Raw genomic sequence first — 19383 nt, 5'->3', positions numbered from 1 at the left:
CTCAGCCTGCGTCTCGTGCTGCGCTCGCGCAGAGAAGAGCTCGAAACGGCGCGCACTTCGCCGGTCGCGAGGAGACACTGAACAAAAGCGCGTGCGGAGGCTCAGAGCGTTTCCCCCCTCACCTCACCAAAGAGAACGGAGCAGATGCTGAGGCAAGAGAGTGCGTTAGATGTATAGACAATTCTCTGTGGACTTCGGTGGGGGATGGATAATATTTTGCACAATATATCAGCGATTCCGTCCTTTGTTTGGTTATTTGATTGGGCAGATTTGTTTTACAGGCTGGGAAATATGAAGAATTTGGTGGGTTGATCTGACTCAAATTATTTGAATCCCTAAAAAAGGAAGTAACAACAAAAAGTATGTATTGTTTGTAAACATGCATAGATGCATAGCCTATAACAGTGTTTTCAAATGACCAAATAGGCTACCACACACGTTATATACTATTCACTGTTAAAAGATTATATGAGCAATAAGTTATGACAACATATGTTTTTACTTTGCTTTTACGCATCAAAATAAGTTTAGTAATTTTCACATTTTTTCACAAGTTATACAAGATTCAACCCATTTTTTATTACAGTTTAATGTAATTTAAGTCTAAATGACTTAAACATCCAAGTTGATTGTACTTAAAAAAAATGTAAGGCAGCAGCTTTTTTACAGTGTAGTAGTACGCCGAAATGCGTTCGATGTAACCATAGCAACATCGCTAAAATAATGTACGATCATTTTTTTTTAAACTTTAGCGTTTATCACATATCTTCTCTATGTTTAAACATTTTTTAAAGATTTAAAAATTGTATAAATTTCCAAGATATGTCCAAATTCACCTAAAATGGCTATTTTTATACATAGGGTTATATAAACCTAGAATTTGTATTGTTGTTATAAGTTCATTTTAATCATTTCTATTGCCACCTTGGTTCCTTTGCACATTTTTAAGTGTATATTTATTGCATCAGCCAGGTTATCTTTCCATTATCCCTTATTTGACAAATGTCCACACGAATAGCCGTTCTTTGTATGCCGACCCATCTACCAATTCTTCTGTTTGCAGATGAATAAATCATTTCAGCGTCACGAGGTGCCTTTAGAAAAAGCTCTGAAAAACCTGACCTGCCCCCTGTTTTATGACAGAATAATGATGTCCCTCGAGATGCTGCAAATCTGTTTCTAGGGGCCACGCTGTGGTCCACTGACAAACATTTCACCCTACCCACAAGAAGCCCGCTCACTTAACACTAACCCCAGTTCAGTCGTTCCTCACATTTATCACTGTCATTCGATTACAGATGTTACTGTGTAAACAAATCACAACCAACCACAAAGCCTCTGCTCAGTGTTCCTGTTGTGATGCTGCATCCCATAATGAACAGCTTTCCCTGCTCAGTCTATGGTGGAAAAAACACACTCTTTTTTGCTTTAAAGCCCTCAAATGTTGGAGCTGATCATTAGCGTACATTAGGGACACAATAACCATTATACTTCATTGAAAAGAGATTATTTCTTATACAGAATGTTTGAATAAATGCCAATCATAAGCTAAATATAATCTTGGCAGCAGGGCTCTTTGAAGGGAATGGTGTGGATTTAAAACAGTAGGCTAATTGGCTTCATAATGGCTGTCCGTGACTTTATAGTAAACCAAAAAAGCATGAGCAGGAGAAATAAGATTTATCTGACTAACTGCATGGGGAGAAGATACCCAGGTGACATAAACATAACAGATAGTCTCCCAAAAAAAATATATGCCCTATTGTTCCAGACTCCCTCAAAACGGTATTGTCAAGGGACGTTGGCTTAAGCGTAATACATACTGCCACACAAATCCATTATTTAAACAGCTGACAACTTGACGGTCAATGAACAAAGGACTCGCAGTGTCCGTCCAAAAAAACAACAGCACACACAATATGGACTATTTTCAATGGTTCACTAACGGACTATTTTAATATAATTTCTTTCTTACCGACAATTTCATCATTTCCCTCTCCATCATTACCGCAAATCTGATTTCAAGAACATAACAAGAACATCTCTGAGGAAAATAGCACTTTGTTAGGCAGTGAACAAGATGTAACCAATAAAAAAGAAGCACAGACTTGGCATTGCCTTTATCTGTGGAATTAGATGCATATAATAACTGCTACAAAGCAGAATATGATGCTTGAAGAAAATAATGCGGAAACACAATGTGTTAAAATGTACTCTGAATATTTACATTTATTCATTTTCGCAGATGCTTTAATGCAATGTGACTTATATGGGCAGCGGAGTAGCGGACGCCGGGCATGCAGGGATGGGCTCGCATGTTGGGGGACCCCGCGATAACCAAAAGTTACTTTTGGAAAAGTTACTTTTAAAAGTAATGCGTTACAATATTGCATTACACCCTAAAAAAGTAACTAATTGCGTAAAAGTTACTTTTTATGAAAAGTAATGTTACATTACTTTTGCATTTCTTTTTCTCCCCTGGGCTGGGCTTGCTTGTTTGTTTTTTAATAACAAAAAAAAAAAGTTATATTTTTGGCAAATGCAAAGGCACTTTGACACCAAAAGTGCAAATACAATAGGAAATGCAAATTCACGCCTGTACAATAGAGGGCGCAGCTCAAATAAACCTTTCAGCTGTGCAGAAGAATAGGACGCAGGATAAATTTAATTATTGCAGGTTTGCGTAGTATACTGAGTTTCATTTCACTCTTTTTGTTCATTTTGAGGAATACTGAATATGTTTTTGTGCAAGAGAGAGGAGTAAATGCATGCTCATATTTAGTCTAGAACTACAATAACCATCATGTTCACACACAGCGCACACAACGCCTCTAAACCTTACTCACTATTTCTCTCAACATGGGGACAGGAGAGCTGTCAGTCAATAAATAGGAAAACAAAGTAACTTAAGTTACTTATTTGAAAAAGTAACTTAGATATTTTGTTGTAAATGTATAAATTAAGGCGTTACTTTAGATAAGTAACTATCTAGATTTAGTATCAAGTATCTAGATTTAGTCTAGATAGGCTACTTGAAACAATAATCTAATTACATTAACTCGCGTTACTTGTAATGCGTTACCCCCAACACTGAACTATTTGATCTCTTATTTCAAATATGTGCTATTTGATCTTACAATATCATCAAAACAAGGGTCTGAAACTCTAAAGCCTGGTTTTCAATCGGGGGCCGTGGACCCCTGCAGGTCTAAGAAGCTGCAGGGGGTCTTTTAACATATATAAAACATATGGGCATTTCTTTGATAAACAAATAAGTAAATAAAACTATATAGTTCAAAGTTTGTTTTTAAATGTTATTTTGCCTACAATTTTTTTTTTTACTCGAAAAAGAACTTACTTGCATAATATTCAGCTGGTTTTTCCTATTTCGTCGGTCACCACATTAGTGGCATAAAACTAGCATTAAACAAATCCAAGACATAAAATAAAATAATAAAATGAAAAATCAAGTGTTTTTATTTTGGGGTGCCCCATAGGGCAATAATATTGTTATAAAATTAAAATTAAATTAAATTAAAAACAAAGCATTTTTATACTGCGTCTATAGGGCCCCTGAATTAAAAAAAGCCTTATTTACAAAATTTGTGCTTGAATACTTTCAGAGTTTTAGAGTCTGAGCTGTGGACGTTTCTGATTGATTGTAAATCCATTCATTTTCCCTTTAATCCATTTATCCACTGTCAACAGTGTCGGGAAACCGCAAATCTACAGTTCTACAGCTTTACCTTTCTCCACAGCCACTACCATTGTGGTTGGCGGGGGGTTGACTTGACTCTGGCATGGGGCCAGGCCTACCGCACAGCTCTTTGACCCAGAAACCACTGACACAAGCACTTAACGGTGGTCGCCCATCTCATCTTGGTCACTTGCCATCGGCTCGAAGGGGGGGGGGATGGGGGAACAAAGCTTGGTAATGATGCCTGCCTGGTTAAAGACCTTTATGGGAGCCACGGAGAAGCCACAGAGCGTGGAGAAAAGAAGAGTGTCAGCACAAGATCCTAATGAGAATGAAATGAAGCTGCTTGGATGGGGGGGCCCAGCTGATCCATAATTGATGAGGGTGAAATGCGGAGACTCGTCGGGTGTAAATGATAAACACACTACAGCGGTGAGAAATTACAGCTTGCCTTTGGCTTGCATTTTGGATGATTCGGCGTGCGAGATGTGCCTATTGGATTTTTAATTGCATACCTATATGGACCACTCGTAATTGCGCTCCTCTGTGCGACACTAAAAGAAATCTACAGGCGAACATATTAAAAATTCCCCTCAACACATAAGCAGAGCATTATAAATGAAAGTATTCCCAATGTCAAGAGGCATATTGTCAAAAGACATACAACTTATTACCATTCTGCCTAATTAGCAATTACACAGACTCCAAAGCAGGTAAGTACATGTAATAATGTGCCAGTCATGCAAATCTAGAGCCATTATGGCTTTCATGAGGCATTGGACAATGATTGAAATAAATAAAACAGTAATAGTACACTGTAAAGTAAATAAAGCGTAAATAAAATGTTATTGTAGTACATTTTACAGGAAAACATTAGTACTGTCAAAACGATTAATTGCGATTAATCGCATCTAACATAAAAGTTTTTGGTTATATAATATGTGTGTGTATATATATTATTATATTTATATATTGATATGGGTGTGTGTGTATACTATGCAAACACACACACACACACACACACATACTGTATATATATATATGTGTGTGTGTGTGTGTGTGTGTGTGTGTGTGTGTGTGTGTTTATATGTATACACAGACACGCACACACACACATATATAATATCTATAAATAAAATAATATATATACACACACACATATTATATAGACAAAAACGTCTATGTTAAATGCGATTAATCGAGTTGATAGCACTAAACTTTACTAGCTTCTTAGTGAAAATTGTTTCAAAGTAGATTATAACGGTAGATTATAAGATTGTTATAATTTTTATTTATTTATTACTTTTATTTAAGTATTTTAATTGTATTTAAATACCATAAATTAAACATCGTTTTATGGTGTACTTTTTACAAAAAATTTTTTTTTTTTTTTTTTGCATGAAATATCCCTTTAAATAAACACAACAAAGCTCAGTTTAAATGTAACGATTTGTATTGTGTCCAATATGCCAAGACTAATCCATAAATTCAGATTAGAATTGGGTTGAGGAATAAAAACTACGACAAAATAAATGAAATGTCATGTTTTAACTGTATTCTACCTCACCCGCCCATCTGCTTCAGCATTTTACATTTATCAACTCTATTGCTGACAATCTTCATAAAAATAGATGCAAAAACAGCAGCTTGTCATCCTTACCGTTGTTATAGTCCGTCTATAATAATCACTGTGTCAGTCTATAATTCAGGTGAGCACATGATCAAAATAAACACCAGAAATATTGCTGGTTTGAAAACAACCTCAGGAAGTATATTTAACTGTCATCTGAGTGACAGTATCCCCCAGCACAAACATTAAAAACAAATAAACAACAGAAACAAAGGCGGCGTGATGTGCTCACAGTGTTAACCTTGCCAAGACTTTAACCTTTATCAAAGCTACGTTGTGTCATTGAAGAACAAGTTTTATTTCTGTTGCCCATATATAGAATATGAATGGTGGCATTCGATTTTATGACTTGATATTAATAAATAAGAAATTTTTAATACCACCTGAAAACCAATACGTTACCAACTACTTTTATGGTGGTATACTTTGTGCTTTTTCCAGCTTGCTTGACAGTTTAATGTTTTCATTATATGGAAAAGAACAGCGTGGGCACACAAATAAACCGAATAAACAAAATCATAGAGGACAACTTGAGGGGGAGTAAATGATGACATCTGTATTACTTTAAAGATTGCAGATTAAAGATAAGCATTAAAGATAATATGTTTATTATGTCCTGATCCAAAAATCAGTTTTACTTTATTTTCTATTTTCTTGGATCAGGACATAATAATCAACAATTATCTTTAATGCCGACACAATGCAGCACATCTACAGAATACATCCAGGCCTCACAGCAGATGGAAAAGCCAAACCATGTGGGTGGATGTTGGCCTAAGAAATCGTAATTGGCAGATTTAACCCATCAGGCTTCATAAACTCTCTTCCTTACCTCCAGGCCGAGACAACGTTGGGATCAAAAGAGTGTCCTTGGGCTGAGTTGTGTTACACAGAGGGCAAAGCTTAATTCCACCAGATATAAACACACATGCACACTCTCACCGCAAGCAAACACACAATTACAAATAATAGAAATACAACATATACGCCTACAGCCACTTACGAACATAAATACCCATCATAAACATCCTCTCTAGCTTCGTTAGATTCTTCAGCATGAGGAGTGAAAGCAGGGATGTAGTAAATCATGTAAGATGCACTTTGTTAACAACATGTTCAGTGTTGCACAGACGAGCTCCCAATCCATACGGAGCTTTGCCATCTAAAAAAGAACATGCCTGTTGCTATGCCTTCTTGATGGAGATGCAAACAGATGTACTATTACTTCCTGCCTAAGGGAAACATTGCTTATCTATAAAAAGACAGAAAGAGATTTCATCTCAAATTATCCCTTCTTGTGTCATACTTGTTAACGGAATGTTCCAGGTTTAATACAAGTCAAGCTCTAATGGAACAGATGCTGTTAGAAGGATTAAGATTCATCCCTCAGTTTCTAACAAACAAACAAAACAAGCCATGTTTGCTGTAATGCACTTACAATGGAAGTCTATAAAGCAAAATAAGCGTTAAAATACGCCGTTTAAAAACATTATCTATTATCTATCTGGATGCAAAGTACATCGGTACCATATCAGATGATATTCGAGATTATTTTTTAATTTATCAGAAGATCCTGAATATTCAGTTGTCACACAGACACAGTATATTATAAATGCTCTGGTGCTTACATTCATTTTTAGCATTTTAAATGAATGATCACCTTACACAAAAATATCGGCTATTTATTAGTTATTGGCCATCAAATAAAATAATAAAATAAATTATTGGTATTGGTACAGTCAGAATTTTAAGTGTCATGTGATAAAATAACTTACTAACCGGTCTATGCAAAGTTATATGCAATTTTTCCATGCAAAACTTCTGTGATGACCATTAAAAAACAGATTTTTTTTTTAAATTTGCATAATAATCTGTTATCTGTTACCTCTAAATTGTAATATGGACTCATGCACTTTCTGTAAAGCTGCTTTGAAATGATGTGTATTGTGAAAAGCGCTATACAAATAAATGTGAATTGAATTGGATTGAATAAAAATCACACTGATGTTAATTCATCCAGAACAGTAACCAATTATTTGCTTGTTTGGATGATTTGAAATTGTCTGCAGCGACCAACGGCAAGCCAAAGATGCTGTCGATAAAGCTTGGTTTGTTTTAACCCTTCTATACACCTTTAATCTAAGTAAACTAAACAAGATACCTCAACGGCTGACTTTGGCAAATAAAAAGGGATCGCAGTAAGCAGCGATAGGACAAATGGAAAGAAATTTCCTGAGGTTCAGATTCACAATGTTGCCAAGAGCGATACCTGAGCGAGTGAGGATTTCATGGTTTACAGTTTATCATCCAATGAAAGCAATCCGACAACTGTCAGGCATTTCACAAGAGCAGGGTTAAAAAAAGAGGGAAAAAAAGCCCATTTTCACTGATTCACCCTATTATGTGTGAGGGAAAGCTAGGTGTTAATGGGAAACACTCTGTGATTCTACACGACTGTGTCCTTTTCAGACGCGGAATGGACTCGGTAAGCAGCGTCTATGAGAGCGCTAGTGCCCATTAAGCCAGCAAGGCTAGAAACTGTGAAAGCCGGGGGGATGGCCATAGCAATTCAGGCTGCTTGTCTCAGAGGAAACACTTCTGTCAGTTATGCTTGGCCAAAGCACCTGAAAACAGCCTGAAAAAAGCCCAAGTGCTTCAGTCTCCAAGAGCGAAGTCTTATAAAAATACTCCTTTTGTGTAACCATCTCAACGCAACGCCTTTGCACACCTCTGTGGCAACATGCAAAAAATTGTGTCACCCTACAACACCCTAGAATTATGTTTTTTTTGTGGCAAAAATATAAAAATCTAGTTTTCATTTGCTTTCTCAGACACACTCCTTGGATGATTTATTGGTGTGGTTGTTGTTTCTAAGCGCAACCCACAGAATTTTCCAAGCATTTTGCTGTTATTTTCATCTCACTAAAAAATGCATTTCTAAGGTGCATAAAGGGCTACTGAACTCGTTTCCACTTCACACAATGTTCTTCAGTCTAAAAGGGATAGTTAACATAAATATAAAAGTTTTGTCATCATTTTCTCACCCTTATGACTTTATGGAATTGGTTTAGTTTTGTCATCATTTTCTCACCCTTATGACTTTATGGAATTGGTTTGTAGCAAATTCTCCAAAAGGAAAGTGAATGGTGACTATGGCTGTCAAGCAAGATTTAGCAAATAACTTAAATTTCAGTCTGTTCGCCACACAATACTATCGTACAGCTTCCGAATATAGCGTGAAAGTCATATGAACTTCTCTTTTTGGAGCCAGGTCAGAATCATTGTATGGAAGAGAGCAGCTCAGACATTCTTCAAAACTTCTCCACTGGCGCTCTATGGATGGAAGAACAAACATCATACAGGTCTGAAATGAAATGAGGTTGTTGAGTAAATAATGACAGAACCCTTATGTTGGGCTGGACTATGCCTAAAAGGTCAAGGTACAAAGCAAGTATAGACATAGAGCAGCCTGGGATGCACCGATATGAAAATTTTGGCCGATACCGATAACCGATAATTCTTTATATTTGAAAGCCGATAACCGATATATTGGCAGATAAATCTAAATCCAAGTTTTAATATAACTTTTGAGATCCTGATTACAAAATCAAAAGTCTCACCATTAAAATCCATGTTCCAACCACACAATTAAAATGATGTTCTCATTATAATTATAGCTTATATGACAGACTTGTGTTACTTTTTGAAGTGATTTCAATCATATTTCAAGCAATTCAAAACCATCATGGCAAACAGAGCACATCTGAAGTGTCTCAGCTGAAGGAAATAATCCAATTATTAATCGGCTTTAATATATTGGCCAAATTTTTTTATTGGCCTGATAACGCTAACATTAAAAATGAACATATATCGGCCAATATCGATATGGTGGTCGATATATTGTGCATCCCTACAACATATACCTTCTGGAATTTGAAGGTTTCGGGATGGGGATATATCCCCATGAACTCTAGAGGTACTCCAGGGCTTTTGATACTATAACAATAAGATCTGTCACATCACATGCCCAAAACACCCCCAAAGACAATTCTCTTTTCAAAGCTGTGACAGTACGATTGTTCCCTCCTTTTCCTCTTTCATTTTGACGGCTTTGTTAACCTGACCGCTCATCTGAATCACCCTTTCATCTACAAAGCAGTAAGCTAATTGGCATTGTCCCTGCACAACCCATTAGGACGTTCCTAAAATCCACACAGAGAGTAAAAAATTAAATGTCTAGGCAATGACACAAACTTAAAAAAAAAAAATACAGGCTGAAAGCCGAGGGTAATAGTCTTGTGATGTTAACTTTCTCTCTACTACACAAACTCATTTGTAAGTGTCCGTAAGTTCACTGTAAAAAATGTCTAACCTCCCCAACTCAAACTTTTCTAGTGACTGGTCACATCTACATTTTTTAATTGGCCCAAGTGAAATTTTGTACATTTAATTTTATAATTTACAGAATTTCACTTGGGCCACTTGAAAAATTTAGATGTGACCAGTCACTAGAAAATTTTGAGTTGGGGAGGTTAGAATTTTTTTACAGTGTTTTGGAGATTGTTCATTGTTCTTATTCTTCTGACTAGAGTTTACAACTGATAGTGGGAGTATTTTGATTTAATGATCAACCCTCTTTTGAGAAAACAGAACGCACACGGCTTTGTACTATCCCCGGTCGATGTTTTAAACCAGATGAGGCTTTCTGACACAGATTTGCTAGTCATGCTTATAGTCTGCTTACTCCTAATCAAAGGAGCCCTCTGCAAAAAAAAAGTTCCCATGGCCCGAGGGGAGATTTGTTTAGTCTTTAATGGCGTGAGAGAGACACGCTATGCATCTCGGTGGTTTGTATGGTGCCTAAATTGCGTCTCCGAAGGACAACTCATCATATCAAAGGCAACGGAATGAGTCTCAAGTTTTAATGAGTGTGCCGGTTAGAACTGTGTGCCTCGTGTCAAACTTATTTGTCCCTTTCCCTGAACAATAATGCTTTCAACCCTGATCCTCTATCATAGTAATGAGTCTATGGATCCTTGTGAGCATTCGCCTTGAGAATGAGAAGTTATCTGCAAAAGAAGAATGTAAAAAATAAACACGATCCAAAGCACTGGAGAGAGTTTCAAAGCGTTCATAACTATAAGTGGCGATGTGTATCGAAAGAAGAGAGACGCTACAGTGTGTGATGATCTTTCAGAAATACAAACTGGAATCTGATAAGCCCGGAGAAGCTGTTTGCGACTTTCTGGATCACAGAACAGCTGTGGTTGCTCATAAAACCCATCAAAAGATTAAAGCTCACCCCACCTCACCTCTATCTTTAAAGAAACAGTTTACCCAGAAATGAAAATTCAGGTTACTCACTCTCATTTCGTCCCAAACCCGTATGACTTCCTTGCTTTCAGGAAGATGTTTAGCAGCATGTTTATACAGTTCCTAAGGAATTCCTGTCAATGTTCTGATGACCCTGAATGACCATCGGAGCCTATTTTTTCATGCCACTAGATCCCAAACTTTCAAGGGCATGCACAGCTTCTTACCTTCGACAGTCAAGCATTCTTTTCACTGTAACAAAGTAGCTTCACGAAGATCCCAACAAGATAACAATCAGGTGTAATACATGATGTCTGAGTGTGTGTCTGGCCACTCAAGATAAAGACACGAGTTTCACTACACTCAATGATGGGGAAAGGATTTAAAAGATATCAACCTCGATGGAATATTATGAGCTTTCCATTCTTTCCAAAACAAGATAAGATGTATTTACCACACAACAAATGGTGCACTTCACCACAGTCTTAATTAGTCGAGGCCAGATATTTGTTGTAGCCAGACATGGGCAGTATTTCAATTAAATGTATTTTAAATTCGTATTTAATTACTTTAGTGTATTTTGTAATTTGTATTTTGCAGGTGTGGAAAAAATAAAAATGTAGTTTGTAACAAAATATTTTGAGGGAGTGTATTTAGAGTATTTCAAATACTTAAATACTTAAGAAAAATCACCATATGCTTATCACCATAGTAAATGATTTTGCCATATTTTCGGTCTGATGTTGGCAATGGCAATGTCCAGGTTTGATCACGTGACACCCTGTAGACCGGGCTCCCTCCAAGAAGTGAATGAGTTTTGAACACAGGAGAAGAAGTGGCGCTGCTCCTCTTAAAAACGGCATTAAAGGGTTAGTTCACCCAAAAATGAAAATTCTGTCAGTAATTACTCACCCTCATGTTGTTCCAACCCTGTAAGACCTTCGTTCATCTTCGGAACACAAATTAAGATATTTTTGATTAAATCTGAGAGCTGGATCACTCCTCCATAGGCTTCTAAGACATTATAACTTGCTGGCCCAAAAAATGCATTAAAGACATCGTTAATATAGTCCAAGTGACTACAGTGGCTCAATCTTAAGTTTATAAGCGACGAGAATACTTTTTGTGCGCAAAAACAAACAAAAATAACGACTTTATTCCACTATTCATTTCCTTCTCTCTGGGCCTCGAGTTTTTTCACGTAGTATAACTGCGCAGCGCGTCTGTGTTGCACGTCACACGTAGGCTCACTATTGGCCGACGCTGGTCATGTGTGTGATGCGTGTGACGTGCAACACAGATGCGCTACGCTTAAACACGACGTGAACTAACTAGAGGCCCAGAGAGAAGGAAATGAATAGTGGAATAAAGTCGGGGGGTTTTTTTCGCACAAAAAGTATTCTCGTCGCTTTATAAACTTAAGATTGAGCCACTGTTGTCACTTGGACTATATTAACGATGTCTTTAATACTTTTTCTGGGCCAGCAAGTTATAATGCCTTATGCCTATGGAGGAGTGATCCATCAAAAATATCTTAATTTGTGTTCCGAAGATGAACGAAGGTCTTACGGGGTTGGAACAACATGAGGGTGAGTAATTACTGACAGAATTTTCATTTTTGGGTGAACTAACACTTTAAGATTATTGTGGGAGTATTTTTGTATTTTCAAAATACTAATTACTTGTATTTTATTTAAATACATTTTTCACATCAGTATTTTGTATTTTATTTTGTTACATTTCATGAGCCAGTATTTGTAGTTTGTAACAAAATAGTTTTTGATGTATTTGTGCCCACCTCTGGTTGTAGCAAAGAAATGAAGTCTGGACCTTCTTATAACCAATCAACTTCTTTGTTGCCAGAATAGCTCTTGAATGTTCCTTCATTGGTGAGAAGAACTTTTTGTGACTTTGGGATCCTTGAGTTCTATTACACACCTGTCTGTTCACTTTAATCTGATCCACAAACAATAACTGCGTTCCCATGAAATACCACTGAGTCAGTTAGTTTGTCTGTCTCCAAATCCTGCTCCAAAAGTTGGGCTGCCAAGAAGTCGTAAGGATAGTGGTTATATACAGTATATAAGGGCAATCCAATTTCTCGCCTTAATCCAGTTCCAAGCCATCAGATTTGTGGGCCATGGATTGTTGCGCCGTAATCCTATTAATATTCAGTCTGAATTATTTGACTTGAAAATATGTTTACAGTAACAAGGCCACAATTCTGTTTGATTTGGTATTGGTTTCAAAGGTAATTTAAGTCAGCACTTATTTATTTCATATAAACAGTGCTTTTCATAATTTGATTTGTGTTTTTTGCAGGGGATTCTTTAAAGATGAGATTGGATTCCACACCTAGTACAACAAATCTTTCTCCAGAATGCTGAAACCTTCAAATGTATCTAAAATGTTAAGCAAACATTTCCAACTGCACTCAAAGTGTTTTCCCTTCAGTTTTAACATACGAGAAACATTCAGACAAGCTAATTATGTGTCAACATCAGGATTTATGTCTGTGCGTTATGTAAATTCATCTGAAAAAACGATGTTTACATATCTGTATCTGAAGACTTGAAAGATGTTCAGCATGTTGCTAAGCTACCAAGAACGACTGAGACATTCTTCTGGTCTTTGGTTCAACAAAAGGGTTACCGTCCTAGTGCCAGTAAATTGCTCAGCGTGACTCAGAATGACTCTGAGAATAAGGAATAGACTTACAAATAATTTCCTCTTCTGTCATACAGAGTATTCCGTCCAGTGACATTTCTAAACCACTGATCCGATGACTCCCCACCAAAATGCCAGTGCTATGTTAAATGGCTGGGTTAACAGTGACATGGTATCAGAGATCAAATGAATTAAACCATTTAACTTCAGCTGCATATAATAGAGGAAAGAGCGATTTAAGCCATTCTATGGTTAAAGTCGCAATGTAATGGCAGCAGCAACAGATCTTGTCTTCCATATTGTGACGTAGGCTACATCCGAGTGAAACAGATTATCGAGAAAAAAAGTAGGCCATGGTCTAGTTCAATACATTCAATCGATTGGATGGAGGCTGATCTGAATGCGAGCTTGCAGTAGATTGTAAGAAAGGGGTGGTGATTATGCAGATGAAACGGAGAAGTCCGGCATACGTCACCAGAGAGTAAACTGTCATTTCACCAGAGATCAAGTTGACATTTTGATAAAAATTTATCAAATCAATAAATAAATAAAAATTAACAAGATCAATAACATGCATTTTAGGGATGCACAATATATTGGCCACCATAGTGAGAATCGGCCGATATATGATCATTTTTAATGTTATCGTTATCGGCCTGATAAGAAAATATGGCCGATATATTAAAGTCTATAAATAATGGATTATTTCCTTCAGCTGAGACACTTCAGATGCGCACTGTTCACCATGATGGTTTTGAATGGCTTGAAACATGATTGGAATCACTTCAAAAAAGAAAAATACAGTTAAGTGCAACATGTGCAGCGCAAGTCTGTCATATAAGCTACATAAAATTACATTGAGAACATCATTATAATTGTGTGATTGGGATATGGCTTTTAATGGTGAGACATTTGTTTTTGTAATCAGGCTCTCAAAAATTATATAAAAATTTGGATTTAGATTTATCAGCCAATATATCGGTTATCGGCTTTCAACTATAAAGAATTATCGGTTATCGGTATTGGCCAAAATGTTCATATCGGTGCGTCCCTAATGCATTTAGAAAATAGAAAGGTTTCATTTCCATTTCATGCCAACTTTAATTTATTTGTTGATTATAAGAGGGAAGACTGTGGAACAAAAAGTCATTATTTCAGCCAATGTTAAACCCAATAGCCGCTTTCCGACTGGAGGAACCTTTTCACAGTTCCTAGAACTATTGGCTAAAGTACCTGGATGTCGGCGTGTTCGCACCGCAGGAACTAGGAACGATTTTAGTTCTAGGAACTCCATTTGGAGGAACAAATTTAGGTCCTACTTCAGAGTAGGGTCTAAACCAGCACTATAGGAACTACCCGTGACGTTAGTGTACGCTGATTGACCGAACGCACGCGGTACACCAGCACCCGCCATTTTTAAAACAGCTAGAATGTAAACACACAGATTATGGTCTATATATTTACTCCATAAACTAACTATACAAACATGGAAAACAGTGATAGATGGGTCTCTAAACCTTTATGCTGAAGAGAAAATCCAACGCAACTTTGAGGGGACCAAGCCAAACATGATGTTTATGTTTATCTGCCCAGCTAGCAACACTGGACATCAACCACACGGCATAGGCTAATAACCTTTTTTTCATATACTGTCTACTTTCTATAACAGTTCTATCTAATAACATATTAAACAGTACTGTTAGACAGATCGCTAACTAATAAACACAGAGAATGCGAGCATTGTTTGCTCTGCCGTTCTCAGCGCCGCCAAAATAAAGGTCCGTCGCGCCGTCAAAATAAAAGTCACCGTGCTTGCGTCACTCCCTTACCCCTCCTACCAGTTCCTATGGCCACTTGGCCAGTGCGAACGCAAACAACAAAACCGAGTTTGGGGGAGAGTAGTTCTTAGAACTGTTTAGAAGTGGACAGTTCCTAGAACTAAGTTCCTGTAACTACTTGGTCGGAAAGCGGCTATTGTAACAAAAAGATATGGTTCCATTGGGGTCCCTCAAGATAGCCTTAAAGTACTGGTAAAAATCCTCTTCAAACGTGGTTATTTGCACACATGTAAACACGAGATATTGCATTGCAATGGACAGCGATATCACAGGGTTTCCACAAAGCAGTAGTTCTTAATCACAAGGGCTGACTCACTAGAAACACTTGCATTGTCTGGTTTCCCAATGCCAAGCGAAATATATTCGCAGACCAGGTCCAAGTGTCTGGAAGGTTCATCATTCTCATTTGAGGAGTCTGCAATGAGAGCATAGATGTATTATGTGGGGATGAGCTGAAGAAATTGGATATAAAGTGAAAGAGTTTGAATGGAGTTTGCATGGAAATTGGATCACTTATTAAGTGAAATTGGCGCCATTGAGAATCTAAATCAATTGGATTGTACAATATTGGAGCTTGAATTGAACTAGCAGCAACTGAATTGACCCAGTCATGATGAAGTCCTTTTTGGCAGCTGTTGGACTTCGAGACCACCACCTCTCTGAACCCCTACAAATATGCACAGACTCAAAATGCTCCAGTGGCTCCCTATTAGAGGTGGACTCTTTGCATGGTAAGATATTATCTGGTTCTCAACCAGTAATCCACAAACATTTCATGTTGAGCCGCCCAGATGTTCACTGCTGTCGGTTGGTGTACGTCTCAGTTAATGTGATGGAATCATTCTAATTCAAGGTGTTATTCTGTGATAATAGCAGTAAAAGCAATTTGCAAGGTTAATCTAAAGTTCAAGTAAAAGGCATAAAGCCTGTGCGAAACTAGCAAGGATTCACACCTTTGTTTCTCACGGATGTAGGCGACTGTGTGAGGCAGCTGTTTTCATTCAAGTCATTGGGAAAGAAAATGCACTGGGGAAACTAGTAATCGAATACAACTCACAGCCTGAAAAGCGCACAGAAGGACCTTCAAAAAGAACACATTGGTCAATTTGTTCATATAACAACATGACCTTGTGAAAATTTAGTGCGTTCGGCAAATGATTTGTCTTTTATGTGGAAAGGGTTTTTTGACTAAAACAGCCTTGATGATGCTTTAAACAGCGCATTGAAATGGCACTCATAGTAATTTAATTTGCACTCTAGATGTTTATTTTTCATTTGATCTGCAACACATTACTTACTCTCATGCACAGACCAAGAGTTTAACAACAGGCAAATTGAATCACCATGCCAACAAATGACCTCTTATGTCCTTCTATGAATGCTAAAACAACTAAAGGCATGAGGAATCTGTGGTATGGAAGGCATCTGTTCCAAAGCCCAGTGAGCTGTGCTGCTGTCTACATCCTAGGTAGGCAACTGTCTTCTAAGGGTACGTTTACGTGGCAATGATGTACTAAAAACGGAAAAGGTTTTCCTTTTTGTTAAACGCGCACAGACGACAATGCTGTCAAAATGATCCCCATTCACACGGATCCACAAAAAAGGACTACAAATGCTGTATTATTCATGCCAGGCCAGTAGATGGCGATGTCACTTTGTAAAGAAACAGCATGCGCCTATAGACTGAACACGTAATACATATGCGCATAATGTCGCCGTTTTTACAAATTTGCATTTTTGTAGTTTACGCTGAGGCGATAAACAGTATCATTTTCAAAAACTTGCACTTTGAAACCCATTTTCTAAAAGTTTGCGTTTTCAGGCCCCCAAAACGCTGCTGTCCTGTAAATGAACAGCCAAAATGCATAAAAAGTTTTGAAAACGGTGTCATGTAAACAGCCCCAAGCCAGGATTCTAACACAATTGGAAGCTGAAATGAAATGTCTTTGAAACAAATTTCACTCAGAAATTGCTAGTAAAATTCATAAATAATTACGAATTACGAAGAAATGGCAAGTAACATTAAATTAAACGAGAAATTTTGAAATAGTATTTTCTTGTCAAATATACTCCAATAATCTTTGTTTTATTTACAACTGTTAGCATGTTGCCGTTGAGCTGATGACACAATGCTGCGTTCACACCATGTCTTGATTATCGTAATTACGAGATGACAAAACATGATGTTCTCAGAGCTGTTCACGTTCTTGGACTCGGAAATATGCGTTTCTATGGCAACATTATCAACACCTAAATGTGGTCAGGTGGTACAGCGTTCACATGATACAAGGAGCTCTACGAAAATTTGTTTACAAGTTGTAATTACGAGTCCTACGGGGACGTAAACACTTCTAACAAGTCGGAATCTCATAATTATGATAATTCCGACATGGTGTGAATGCACCTCAATACTCTGAAAAATGCATAGCAGATGATTATCAGTTGATGGTCTATTTTTCTAATAGGATTTAGCCATTTTTATCACTAGTTTTCAATACTAAATTAAATAAATGATATGGTCAAGCTAAAGTTCTGACACTATCAGAAAATGATCGCAGGTTATCTAACGGCCGTCTTTGAATCTCTCTCACTGTACCACGTTGGACCACCGTTTAGGAGCAACGACCACAGAAATAGCCACGATTGGTCATCTTTCGTCTGGGACAGGGCATTAAAATGCTGTCTAGGTAGACAGCTCACTATGTTTTGTAACAGCTCAAACCACAGCGGTAACCTGGCACTAGTCCCAAATGGAGAAGTGTAAAATGTTCAATATTGCAGGTTCTTCTTCTTTTAGCCCTTAGGCGATTTAGGTCGAGCACCAGTGGAGTATTTAAACCAAAAAGGGCACACTTCACAAACCCTGCTGATGCAGGCCGTTTTTACAGTAGAACCAATAGCCAAGGGAATTTACTGCTCTGTTCACAATGTACCATGACAAAGTGCAATGGCTTGACAACAGGACAGTGCTGCTGAGGTCTCTCATTTGCCAAAAGGTGATAGTAAGCCCTGCAGTTATTCTACAGAGATGAAGCTGACATTGCTCCAGTTGTAATCTATTGCTCATGTGAGATAACTTGAGTATTTTTCTCAGGATCAAAATCAGAGAAACAGGAGACTGGAGAAATATTACGGGTTGAGCAAAAGTTAATCTCATGATTTGAGGCATAATACTGAATCAATTAATTTCAACTTAAATTAATTAATTTCTTAAAAGAAACGCAAAAAATTGAGTTACAGTGCGGCACTTACAATGAAAGTGAAAGTGGCAATCCGTTAACATTAAAATACTCGTTTCAATAGTACAGCCACAAGACGCAAACAGTATATGAGTGATTTTGGAAGGGGGAAAAACACTTGTGTAAAGTTATAGCCAATTTTACAACTTTGTAGCCGTAAAAACACCATAAACCCTGAAACAACTGTACAAATTATGATTTGAACCACTTTACGGCTCAAATAATACACATTTTAACAGATGCAAGTGCCTGTTTAAAAAGTATAAGCTTCATATTTCTTCTTTTGAATGCTACAAAAACTGCATGCCTTACCGTAACCTTGATTTTTGCTTTTTATAAAGAAAACTAGGGACAAATTGTAATAATATTGTTTGTAGTAATCAACATTTTGCTGCAAATGCTGTTAATTGGCAGAATCGTCTTTTTAAAATCCCTCCAATTAATCGCATTGCTTGTGTTACCAAGATCTGGCTTGAGATTTTTCTATCCAATGGGATGAAAACAGCTTTCACCATTTGAATTATGGCAAATATGCGCCTAGGCAAATACCTAAAGTTGACAAGCACATTTCAAAGCTGGTTTCCCTAACATCACCATTACAAAGACTAAACCATCCATTAGCAACTGAAAGCTTTCTATTTAACAAACAGTGATTAGAGCACATACTGAATATTTCCTTGTCATCAATCTTCTTTTCTGCGTCCATCCATCTTTCTTCTAATTTAGTGCTGGCAGTAGCACACATGTTCACCATGAATAATGACTGCCAGCCTCTCTAAGACAATGTACTGGAAAAGAGACAATAATCAAAATCTTTTGCTTGCAGTTGTAAGAGAATAAAGCACGGGCTACTGCACTTTCTAACGGAATTAAGCGGCCGAGCATATTGTGCAAATGCTTCGCTCCTAAAGGGTTTAATTATGAGTCGAGCTAATATTGAAGCAGAAAATTCTGGTGCCGGGGACAAGTACACGAGACTTGCCAAAAACCATGGAACGG

Source organism: Abramis brama, assembly GCF_963993115.1.
Source record: "Abramis brama genome assembly, chromosome: 6".
Taxonomy (NCBI): Eukaryota; Metazoa; Chordata; class Actinopteri; order Cypriniformes; family Leuciscidae; genus Abramis; species Abramis brama.
This window is presented reverse-complemented; position numbering follows the sequence as displayed.